The following is a 12454-nucleotide window of genomic DNA, read 5'->3' as shown; positions in this document are numbered from 1 at the left end:
TGCTTTTTACAGTTACTATAGCTTCATATTTGCTACAACCCAATACCAAATATTTTTGCATACAGTACCTAAAGCTCAGTTATGTAAATAACATGTTTATTATAACTACAACACTTCATAATAACCTGGCTTTTAGCTGGAAAAATTCATGATAATCCATCTGAATGAAAATCGGAGAGCTTTGTCAAGTTCGCTCACCATGAAAGTCTACAGAATCAATGGTCCTCTTACTCCACTGCTGTATTTTTCATCCCTTCAAAATATTTAACCTATAATACTACTACATTTTCATGATACATTTCAACCTCGCAAAATAACAATTAAGTTTCTTGAATAAACAGTAATAGTTAAAAGCTGAAACGAACAAGTCATTCCCTCTGCCCCTGGAAAAGTATTTCCACTGATCCATAGACAGCAAGATATATTCAAAGGCACATTTAATTGTTACATACAGTAATGCTTCTAACTGAATGCTCTTCTGTTGTCACTAACAATAACCAAATTTAATGGTTTGATCACAAATTCTGAATTACACTGACAAATATATATATATATATATATATATATATATATATATAGAGAGAGAGAGAGAGAGAGAGATTTATCTCTGGTAATTGATTACATAGGCAAATGGTAAGCTGAAGTTGTTCATCCAGTGACCATCAAGCTATATATATAGCTGTGAGATTTTGAGACAACGAATTAGAATCAGACCCAATTTTTGTATTACATAACTCATGAATAATTACGAACAATAATATATATCATAACGTATATATCCCCCCATGAACCATGGACCTTGCCGTTAGTGGGGAGGCTTGCGTGCTTCAGCGATACAGATAGCCGTACCGTAGGTGCAACCACAACGGAGGGGTATCTGTTGAGAGGCCAGACAAACATGTGGTTCCTGAAGGGGGGCAGCAGCCTTTTCAGTAGTTGCAAGGGCAACAGTCTGGATGATTGACTGATCTGGCCTTGTAACAATAACCAAAACGGCCTCGCTGTGCTGGTACTGCGAACGGCTGAAAGCAAGGGGAAACTACAGCCGTAATTTTTCCCGAGGGCATGCAGTTTTACCGTATGATTAAATGATGATGAAAAAGCTTGCACAGGATAGAGTAGCATGGAGAGCTGCATCAAACCAGTCTCAGGACTGAAGACCACCACAACAACAACAACAACGTATATATTTCTAAATCCTGTGGTAGCATTGTTAATATGACTTGAATATGTGTATTATGTATTTTAAATAATTATGTACTATTACCTACCATCTAATCTTTAGGAGAATCACATTACACAAGCTACTATTCACTTTGTGCCCATACTGTTTATCTCCGTCACTTCATTTCCATACGATCTTTCACAAAATATGTCCCACACAAAATATGTATTTGGTAGACTTTTCTGAAAGTGTTTGGAGTGCAGCCTTATATGGATGGGAAATGGGGACAATAAATAGTAGACAAGATGATAATGAACCCTTTTGAAATATAGTGTTACAGATGTATACTTAAGATTAGATGGGTACATCATTAAGTACACGAAGGGGTGCTGAGAAGTTTCTCAGACAGGCAGAAGCAAAATCATGGAGCTGTAACAGAAGTGGGACAGTGCCTCATGATCATGACCCTAAGGTCATGTGCAAGCGCATACAGTGAAAAGCACTGAGAGACAAAATCAACAGTGTGTATGCCCTAATTAGCTTTCATGTTATTAAGTTAACTAAATTTTCTCATGTTGAGAAATGAGAAGGAGTGATCCGTTTTACTTGGTAAAAAGCTTCCTGTATCACAGCCGAGATCACATATATACTTCTGGATTTTCGACAACCGGTTTCAACAGACTTTGCTATCATCACCCGCTCTTCAAAAATTCTTATTATTGTGAGATGGAACCTCATGCCAAGTTGTCATATTTAGTGGATAAAATGTAGCACATTAGACAAAGGTTTGTCAGAAAAGGAACATTTACAATAAAGTATGCTCCTTATGCACGTGGCCACTTCCATATATGTAGTGTTCACAGTTTTAAGTCACAATATACAGTAAAAGCAGATTTCCTGGGTCATCACATCCAATCCTGGTACGCTGATTCCTCAAAAAAACTTCCGGGCACATTACTTGTCACCCAGTATTATCCTGGTCTTGAGTGTATCAATAAGCTACTTTGACAAGGCCATGAAATCTATTCTGTCAGAGATTTTGCCCACCACACCTAGAATAGCTTTTCATCCCCCCCCCCCCCAATTTAGTAATATCCTTGTCAGACCCTATGCTCCTTCTGCACTAATCTCTCTACCCTATGGCTCCTACCCCTGTGACCGTCCCTGCAGCAAGACTTGCCCTATGCACCCGCCTAACACCACATATTCCAGCCCCGCCACTGGCAAAACACATACTATCATTGGGAGAGCCACCTGTGAAATGACACACATCATATACCAGCCATTATGTAAACTCTTTTCAGCCTTTTACATCAGCATAACTAACATTCAGTTATCAATCAGGTATAGGCAGAGGGTGTATACCGGCAACACAATATCCTGTTGCAGAGCATGTTGTACAACGTAAGAGTCATGACTTCAGTGCCTATTTTACCACATGCGCCATCTTCCACCAGACACCAGTTTCTCAGAACTCTGCGGGTGGGAACTAGCATTAGAACATGTCCTTGGTTCTCACCACCCACCTGGTATTTATTTACATTAATTCCTCCCATACCAGCTTTTCTTCACTGTAACTACTCCTTTCTTCATTGCATTTTAGTTTTCTACATCTTTCATTTTCTGACGTGTCTATTTTTCACCATCCCCCTCTCCTACTCTGTTACAAACAATGCACTTAGCTTTTCACTCTTATTAACTCGTGCATGGTGTTATAGTAGTAATCTCTGTCTTGCATATTATCTTGTCTTCCACCTTTGAGCTCTCAGGTTTTCAAATCTCATCCAGTGCAGTTCCCAACAGTCAGTCTTTCCTTCTAATCCCGGCCAGTATGTCTCTCCCGACTTGGGGTTTTGGGTGATTTTTCTGAACTGTATCCTTTTCCCTAAACTACTCCAGTCCTTTTCCTTCAACCCTCTTCCCGAAAATGATACATGTGTGACTGCTGTGTGACACACAAAGTCATATGCTAGTATGAAATCGGAGAAATGAAAGGGAGTTTACCATGAAATGAACATAAAAACAATCATACATTTCAAAATATGCAATACAAAATGGGAGGGACAAAAATCAGGTGTGAAAAAGTACATTTATTACTTAAACACAAACTGACCTCTGGTATGCATCAAATTAGAAGTTTGTACTTTCTCTATAATTCCTAATGCCTTCCAAAGATCTGTCTTCATTTACTGTTCAAATCCAACACTTTCCGTTTGGATGCAAACAGTTGAGTAAAACTTTGTTAGTTTCTGCCTTATACTATTCCACTTCTGCAAAATAGTCCTGCTTTCTCCCTGGATCTTTCCACATCAGTTACAGAAGTAAGTACAAAATCCCCTGGATTTATGTTACTGTTTTCTTTATTGCATGAGGATTTTTCCTTGAATTCTTCTTCTTCGTATTCTTTTCCATCTTTGTCTACTTGTTGCATTACACCTTTTAAATTCTGTTTTGCATGCTTATAGAATTCATATAGTGAGCTTACTATCTCTGTACGTGATTTCACCAACCACTTCTTTTCAAAGTTCCTCGAACACCATCAACTGCCCATTTGCCATGGGAAGAGTTACAAAATTCTAGTCAACAGAAATATTAGAGTCAGGCTGAAAATGTAAACGATTAGACAGTGTAGTGTTTTTTTAATCATGCAGCACAGCCACCGGAAAATACTTTCACATGCTGAAGATTCAGTCATTTTTTCCCTTTGGTTCTTGAAGCAAGAATATTTGTTATGTGACAAATCATCACTTATAATGGCATAATTATAGGCAATACCACATTTTAACCAATCAACAGCACAGAAAATAGTAGTTTGTTGACAATGCCAGTGAGTACTTTGAATTTGCTCTGGGGTCACAACTGTGTAGTTTACTGTAAAATCCACTGAGCAACTGAATCATGATTAACAAATGTTTTCTTTACATATTCAAAGTGCAAAGACTTTTCTTTTCACATAACAAAGAAGTTTAAATGTTGGCAACTGCATCTGCATTTTTTCACACAGTCAGATACAAGCCAGTTTGGGGATGTCTATCAATATGTTCCCACTGAGGCCATTGTATTTCAGTATGAATTACTTCATAATTGAAGATATTTTGCACAGAGTTACAGCAACATCTTTCTGACATGCACTCAAAGTTTCAGGGGTCACACAGGAGGGGGGCTATTCTTGTATCCTGTGTGGAAATACTCCCTACTTCCTTTTCCTATACTATCCACCAAAAATTATGTGTTATTACGGTGTCTACATACACATGTGTTACAGAATAGAGGAAACAGGAAACACAAATGATGGGCAAAGCTAAAAAACTTGAACTTTTTTAATCACATATTCTGGCTATTCCTTCACAAACTCTTCCCAGTCTCAAGCAAATAATCATCATTGTGCATTCATGCACCACTTTTTTCTTCCCAGTTTTGGCCTTCTTTATGCCAACTTTGCCCTTTTTATTTTGTTCTGTCCTGCTAATGTCACTATGAAAATAAAATCATAACATCTTGGATTTTCTTTCTTCATCCAAACTTTTGCCTCCCTTTTCATATTCACAAGTTTGATTCAAATTTCTTGCAATGTCTGGTACCTCATCAACAAACAATGTTTCCTTGAGTTGTTTGCCAACCCTCGATCTCTTACTGCCATAAGAACCCTTTCATGGAGACACTTAGCCTGTCTTACTAATGATTTTTCACTTTTCTTTGCCCTGCTTCTGTCTTATGGTATCCTGCTCACACTGTAGTGTGAACTTCTTGCTAGAAGTCTGAAGTCCTGCTTTTTCATCCATCCTCCATGATTTAAACCTTTTGTTCTCTTTTGGTTGATATTCTGCGTACTTCACTGGGCCTTGTTTAAATTTTTCCCTAAAAATTTGTGATCACTCAGCAGGTTACATTCTTAAACTGAGAAATAGTTGAGATACCTATAAAGCAAATAACGATATAATTGTTTAATTTACAAAGTGTGTAACATTGAATTAGAAATGTTAATATAATATGGTAAACTGTTGTCACATGATCAACATAGTCTTAGTCACAAGAGTCATTACCTTACTTTCAGGAGCTTTTAAATTAATAAGTTCATTACTTTTGCTACAACATAAGTAACATCATGTTTCCTCTTGTGTGTGTGACAAAACATCATTACATTTTGATCTGATACAGAACACATGGAAAAACATACCTGACCGACTTCAAAATTTCCTTGAAAATCTTGCAACATCTGAAAAGCTAGTGTGGCAGATCATAACAATGAACAAACAAAACAGCATGTGATCAGGGTAGTCAACCTACAAGCTGTGATCTCTCTTTACCAATCAGTCGTACAATAGCGAAATTGAAATACCTATAGAAATCCAATAGTAGTGATATTTTTTGAAAATGAGTTGTTTAATTGTGAGGAGGGATCTTCTACTGTAGAAAAGTTGTTGTTCAAGGTACTTTGAACTATTTTAATTTTTTGGTACAGAGGGTTCTCTCACATAGAATGACTTATGCTCTATCTGGCTACCTTAAATTAAGTTTTTCATATGTTTCTTAAATAACTTATTCAAATGCCAGACCATGGCTAACCACCCACACTCTACTAGTTAAAACATAATTTGTATATGTTTATCTCTGTATACATGAATTATGTTTTTCCTTATATTAAACCAATAGATCATTGTAAAAATATCCTCAGATGAATCATAAATACTGTAATGTCAACTGGAATACATTCTTATAACGGAATAAGGATAAAATACTGTCTTACAACCTGTACAGGAACCAGACATCAATTATACGACCAAAGGCACGAAAGGGGAGCAGTAGTTGAGAGGGGAGTGAGACAGGGTTGTAGTCTACACCTGCCATTATTCACTCTGTACATTGAGTTTGCAGTAAAAGAAATTAAGGAGATATTTGGAAATGGGATTAACCTTCAGGGAGAAAAAAAAAAACAGAAACTCTGAAGTTTGCCAAAGACACTACAATTCTGGCACAGACGATAATGGACCTGGAAGATCAGTTGAACAGAATGGATGTCAGCTTGAGATGAGAATATAAGATGATTATCAAAAAAGGTAAAACAGGAGTAATGGAATGTAGTTGAACTAAATCAGGTGATGTTGAGGGATTAAATCTAAATTAGGGAATGAGACAAAGTATTAGATGTAATTTTCTATTTGTGCATTAAAATAACTGACTATGGCTCATATACTGATGATATAAAATGCAAACTGGCAGTAGCAGGAAAAGTATTTTTGAGAATGAGAAAGTCATTAACACAAACATGAATTTAAGTGTTAAGAAGTATTTTCTGGAGGTATCTCAGTTGTAACTTTGTACATAAAGAACACGTGGACAATAAACAGTCCCGGCAAGAGAAGAGACACTTTTAAAAGAAGAACAACAAATAAATGGTGAAGATTAGAGGGATGGATACAGTAAGTAACTAAGAGTTGGGACTACTGAGTCACATTCGGCAAAATAGAAATTAATGACACAACTTGGCTAAAAGAAGAGATTGGTTGACAGCACACATTCTGAGGCATCAAGGATCGGTCAATTTGGTAATGAAGCTTAGGGGTCATTCCATGTCAAGTCACCCAGGCCTTGACACCAACCATGTCAGATTTTGATGAAACTTGGTACAATTACTTCTTTTATCATCCTGAAAGCACTTGTAAAATTTTTTTGCTCTATCTCTTATAGTTTTTTTTAAATAAATTTTTTGAGTTTTTAGATTTGGCTTTGTTTCAGCAGTCGGAAATTGTAACTTAAACATGTCCTCACAACTAAAAAAATTTGTATATTAAAGAATACTCAAGATATCAGTATGAAATTTTGGAATAAGTTTGTGTATTATATCTAAATGTTAAAAAAATTACCATAAAGATACATTAAATTCTTCCAAATGAAAAAAAATTTATAAGTTTTTTTATTTTATTTTTTTAGCTAACGAATGTTTAGTTCTACAAAAACTGCAATATCTAGAGTCTCAGACCTGATAGAAAGCTCAAATTTGTTTTAAAATACTCTTAATTGTATAGGCTATTAGATAAAAGAAAAATTATGTTGGCCTTTTAACCTGTTTAATAGTTGTCTAATTTTTAAAATAATATTAATTATATTTTAAAAATAAAAAATGCCAAGTGACTTAGACACCGAAAATAAGTTTTTGTCTTCTTGGAGTAACAATGTACACTTGGATTTTGTATTGTTACTCCTGTGTTTTGAAGTAAAAAATTATTACAGTGTTAAATAGTGCTTGGATAGTATTTTATTAAGTTTATTCGAACTCTCAGTAAGTACTGTTGCTTAGTTTACAGAGATTCTTTTCCAATATCCTATAAAAGTAACCAGAACAGTAATCAGACCAAAAGTGAAATCAGTACGTCAGATATTCAAACCTGTAGTGTAGGGTTATTTAAAAAATCTGAATGTTTCCAAACAACCTACACACATTCAAAAAAGTTACAACCGGTATCAGAATTGAGTGAGGAAGAAAAAGATTTGATCCACTTACGATCTGGAATTAATCTGTGTGAATTTAAGAATATATGTTCACACCACAGCTACTACTTTTTAAATGTTTTTGAAAAGTATCAAACAACATGTGTAGACCCACTAAAAAACACAAAAAGCCCATCAAAAAATCGTTGAGAAGTGTAGGCTTGGATCTTTCTAAACAATTACTGACAAAAAATATTAGCATAAAACCTGGACAAAAGCTTTGCTCAACATGCCGTAACTTTTGTGAGGAAAAATTAAGAGTTGAAGTCAATGAAAGTGAAAGAGATGATGAAGTCATGGTTGAATTAGAATCATTGGAATCCAGAAATGAATACCTTGTACAAACAAACATTGCTCTTGATTATTTAGGTTTAACACCGATAAAGCTTCATGGCTTGTCAGAACAAAGTAATGGGTCTTATTTTAAAAGGAAGGTTAGCAGTATTGAAAACACTGCAAAAAAGGCGGTTTCAAAAGCATTAAAATATGATGCAGTTCTGATGATGACGAAGAAGATAAAAGTGTGGTTGAGAAAGCAAAGGATTTTGATGTAATGATTTCTCTTATGAAAGAGAAGATTTCATCTGTTGGGAGGTCTAGAAAAATCCAGATTCCGACCTTGGCTCCAGATTCTTGGACTCGAAATAAAGTGATGAAAGAATTTAATGTAAGTGAGTACATGGTGCGACAAGCTAGAAAGCTAAAATCCGAAAAGGGTATTTTGGAAACTCCTGGTCCAAAAAAAGGTAAAACTCTTTCTGAAAATACAGTAAGACTTTTAACAGATTTTTATGAAAAGGATGAAAGTTCCAGAGTGCTACCTGGAACAAAAGACAAAGTAAGTGTTCAAAAAATGTGTACATGCAAAAAAGACTCATTTTGTGTAACTTGAGAGAACTCTATTATTCTTTCAAATGGGAGAATCCCGAGGTAGAAGTAGGATTTTCAAAATTTTGTTTCTTGAGACCTAAATGGTGTATCCTTGCACACAGGCACACACACTGTATGTGTATGCAGTATCCACCAGAATGTTAAACTATTAATGGATGCTGTGAAAATTGAAGAATCTTATAAAGACCTAAATTAAGATGCTTGTGTGCAACACAGAGAACCAAAACTGCATGCTACATCATAGCAACAGCTGTCCTGCAAATACTGCACTAACAGAGTGCTTAACTGAAAAACTAAGTGAAGATTATGATTTAGAAGAAGAAAGTGTAATCAGTCAGTGGGTTAACACAGACAGGGCAGAAATGATCAAACAGTCTATCAGTGTTGAAGACTACATTTCTTTATTGGTTAGGTCATTGGAAAAGCTCACTCCACACTTGTTTATAGTATAATCCCAATCAGCAGCCTTTAAAAGATTGAAAGAAGACCCACCACCCAAAACAGCAATTATTGTGATGGATTTCAGTGAAAATTATTCCTTTGTTATACAAAATGAGATCCAAAGTTACCACTGGAATAGAGGTGGTTGTACTCTACACCCAGCTGGAGTTTTTCTAAGAAATGAGGAAAACAATGTTTTTGTTTCCAACCACTGTTTTATTAGTGATGACCAATAACGTGACACTGGTTTTGTTAACTTTGTACAAAAAGAAATTACAAAGTGGTTGTCATTACATCATACTGACATTGACTCAGTTCACTACTTTACAGATGGTTGTGCTGCGCAGTACAAAAATAGAAACAGTTTTAAAAATTTGACTGAACACTTGAGAGACTTTAATTTGAAGGCCCAACACTTTTTTTGCAACAAGTCATGGGAAGTCAATTTGTGATGGCCTAGGAGGAACTATTAAAAGAATTTTAAGGAAAGCCAGTCTACAGCTTTCAGACAAAGAACAAATAATGACAGCAATCGATGTGTATAAGTTTTGTGAAAAAAATATTGAAAACATTCATTTTCACTTTATTGACAAAAAAGAAGCCGATTTGCTATGGTTAAAACTAGAAAAACGTTTTTCAGCAACCCGAACTATTCCTGGAACTAGAAGTTTTCATAACTTCAAACCACTTCCAACAAACAACCTTGAAATTAGAAGGACTACAGATAGTGTAAAACCCTCCTTAGTCTTTTCTTTCCATTCTTCTTCTGATTGGGTTCGTGTTGAACCATCCATAAATTGCTATGTGGCTGCAAATTATGATGGTAACTGGTACTTTGGACTGGTAAAAACAATATTCAATGATGATGAAGATGCAGAAATTCTATTTCTACATCCTTCAGGACCCGCTGCATCATTTTATTGGCCTGAAAGAGAAGATTCCTGCATAGTGCCTTTGGAGCACATAGTCTGTGTAGTAGACGCACCTCAATCAAGCGGCACTGGGAGAATGTATTACTTCAAAAAAGACTGTATCAAAAGAACTGAAAGCTCTTGGATGAAGTGGAAAAACAGTTTGAATCAGCATTAATGTTTATTAAAAAGACAAAATTACTCAAAAAATTCAATGTTTCAAGCAATCAGTTGGGTTATACATAAGTGTCGTAAGTAAACTATCTTTGTACATAATTCTAATGTAATCTACTATAATTAATAAACATGTTAAAAAGCCATCATTATTTTTGTTTTATCAAGTAGCCTATATGTTTAAGAGTAAATTAAAACAAATTTGAGCATTCTATCAGGTCTGAGACTCGAGATATTGCAATTCTTATAAAACAAAACATCCGTTAAAAAAAAGAAAAAAAAATACATATATATATATTTTTTTCATATAAAATACTAATATATTTTAACAGCATCATTTTTATCTTCAAATATGTATAATAAATAAACTTGCTGCAAAAATTCATGATGTTATCTAAAAGAGTTTTTAAGATTAGCAAATTTAAAGTTTTGAATACAAATTAAACTGACCATTTCCGAAGGTTCAGAAAACGCAAAACATAAAAACTTTAAAAATTTATAAAAAAAAAAAAAACTAAGAGATACAGCAAAAAAAATTGCAGGTGTTGTCAGGATGGTATTAGAACCATTTGAGCCAAATTTCATGAAAACCTAAGGAGGTGGGTGTAAAATTTATTTTTTATTGGGTGATTTGATATGGAATGACCCTTGGGGAAGAAGTAAAACGTTTTGGAGGGGGACCCACACTTCATCTTCAGACTGATAGCAACAAGAAATCAGTTGTTACATTTTGTGTAACACTGCATGCTCTATATTATGATGTGTACAGTTTGTAGACTATTATACATTCTGATACACCTTCTTTAAGTTTGTATGCATAATGCCTCATTACATATTGGTACAAAATGTTATTTACAGGATCATTGAAATCACAATCAAAGTTACACTTTTAAAGAGGATTCATTTAAAATTTTCATCACAGAAGTTTATGTTCCATCTGCCCCCCTTTCCCTCTTCAAACCTTTCATTCAACATACTACTGAGGAGTAAAGCCAGTGTTGCAGCATTTCATTTTGCTAGAACCATCACAGTTCACAACTGGTAGCTCGCACATCCACAAGACTTCAGCTATATAAGATTCAACCACGTTCTATTGAAATAATACTCTACAATCAAGACAAATTGCTAACATATTCCACACAAAGAGAGATATGTATCAAAACACGCTGATCTTTGTGTAACAAGAAATTCAGTGTTGGGGCGAGGCCCTTAACAATATCGTTTCGGCTCTTTTTTTAAGGTGGCTTCTGCAGTTGGTGAACTAATAAGGCACTTGGGAATGTATTGAAAGTTACCTCCAGACTCGTCATTTTTTCTATATTTTACATAAATAAATGAGGATAGCATACAGGCTTGGCACTCATAACATTAGTCTTCTCCATGACATGTGGGAAAACATTATTTGAATAATGAAGTTAAGGAAATTAAGACTTTTGTGAACGCAGTGAGATTGGCATCATACCAAGATATTCAATAATGCACTATTTGCTAAATATAATGGGCTGTAGCACGCAAAAACGAATTTTGCGACGAAGCTAAGTTTCATTAGAATGCGTATTCAAACATGCTGTCCTTTTAACGTAATATGCTTATTTCCGGAGCTTTACATTTATCTGTAGGTATCCATAATATAAATTTACAGGTTCAATTAAAATAATTTCCCGTACCTACAAAATCTTGACAATACGTCTGAACCATCTACCATTCAATTAATGCTATATGTGTAGAAGTTCTTTCATCAAGTCAGAAAAGCATACCTTCAGCTGCCTGGAAACCTGATTCCTGTACAAAACTCCTTCTTCTACCCGGCTACTACCGACCAACAATCAACCAAACTTATAAGACACCACCCGTCAATAGCTTTTTCACGGCACTACACACCTCTGTTCTCTAACACACAACACAACGCTTCCTACCTTCACTACTCTCTCACTGCGTGCTTTTCCTTGTTGCCAACCTTGCCGTAGCGTTAGCATACATGAACAACGACAGGAAGAGATAAAGCGCGAGTGTTGAATTAAACTTCCCATGTGACTCTTTTGCTCTGCTATTAGTGGAAAAACATATCATCGTTGTATAATTTAACCGCAGTTTCTCTTCCACGTAAAATTCAATCATTTCCGTTAGAGAATATTAAACCTTTTGGTTTGTATTCTCTGTCAGTAATTGGTAAAATCTTAAGCGACCATTATTTTCATCTATGGTCTAAGAGCCGCAGCGTATAATTTCGATTGTTTTATATAGCCCATTATCGTAAACTTCGTGATGTCATATCTACAAAAGTGGTATCATAATGCGTACGAAAGCACATTAACTCTTCGGAGCTTCTTGAAGACTAACCGTACGACAAACACTCGTACATGTTCTTGAAATTTAGTCGTAA

At 35.2% G+C, this 12454-nt stretch overlaps 1 protein-coding gene across 1 annotated transcript in view; it reads right to left on the bottom strand.

The window, feature by feature from the left end:
* The window catches only part of LOC126482063 (proline-rich protein 2-like), a 38503-nt gene extending 26481 nt beyond the window's left edge, over positions 1–12022 (bottom strand). Inside the window, exon 1 of the mRNA XM_050106042.1 lies at positions 11829–12022. The gene's annotated coding sequence lies outside the window, so the exon portion shown is untranslated. The remainder of the gene's footprint in view (positions 1–11828) is intronic.
* Between the last annotated feature and the right edge of the window lie 432 nt (positions 12023–12454).

The sequence above is a fragment of the Schistocerca serialis genome, chromosome 1, assembly GCF_023864345.2.
Source record: "Schistocerca serialis cubense isolate TAMUIC-IGC-003099 chromosome 1, iqSchSeri2.2, whole genome shotgun sequence".
Lineage (NCBI taxonomy): Eukaryota > Metazoa > Arthropoda > Insecta > Orthoptera > Acrididae > Schistocerca > Schistocerca serialis.
This window is presented reverse-complemented; position numbering and strand designations above follow the sequence as displayed.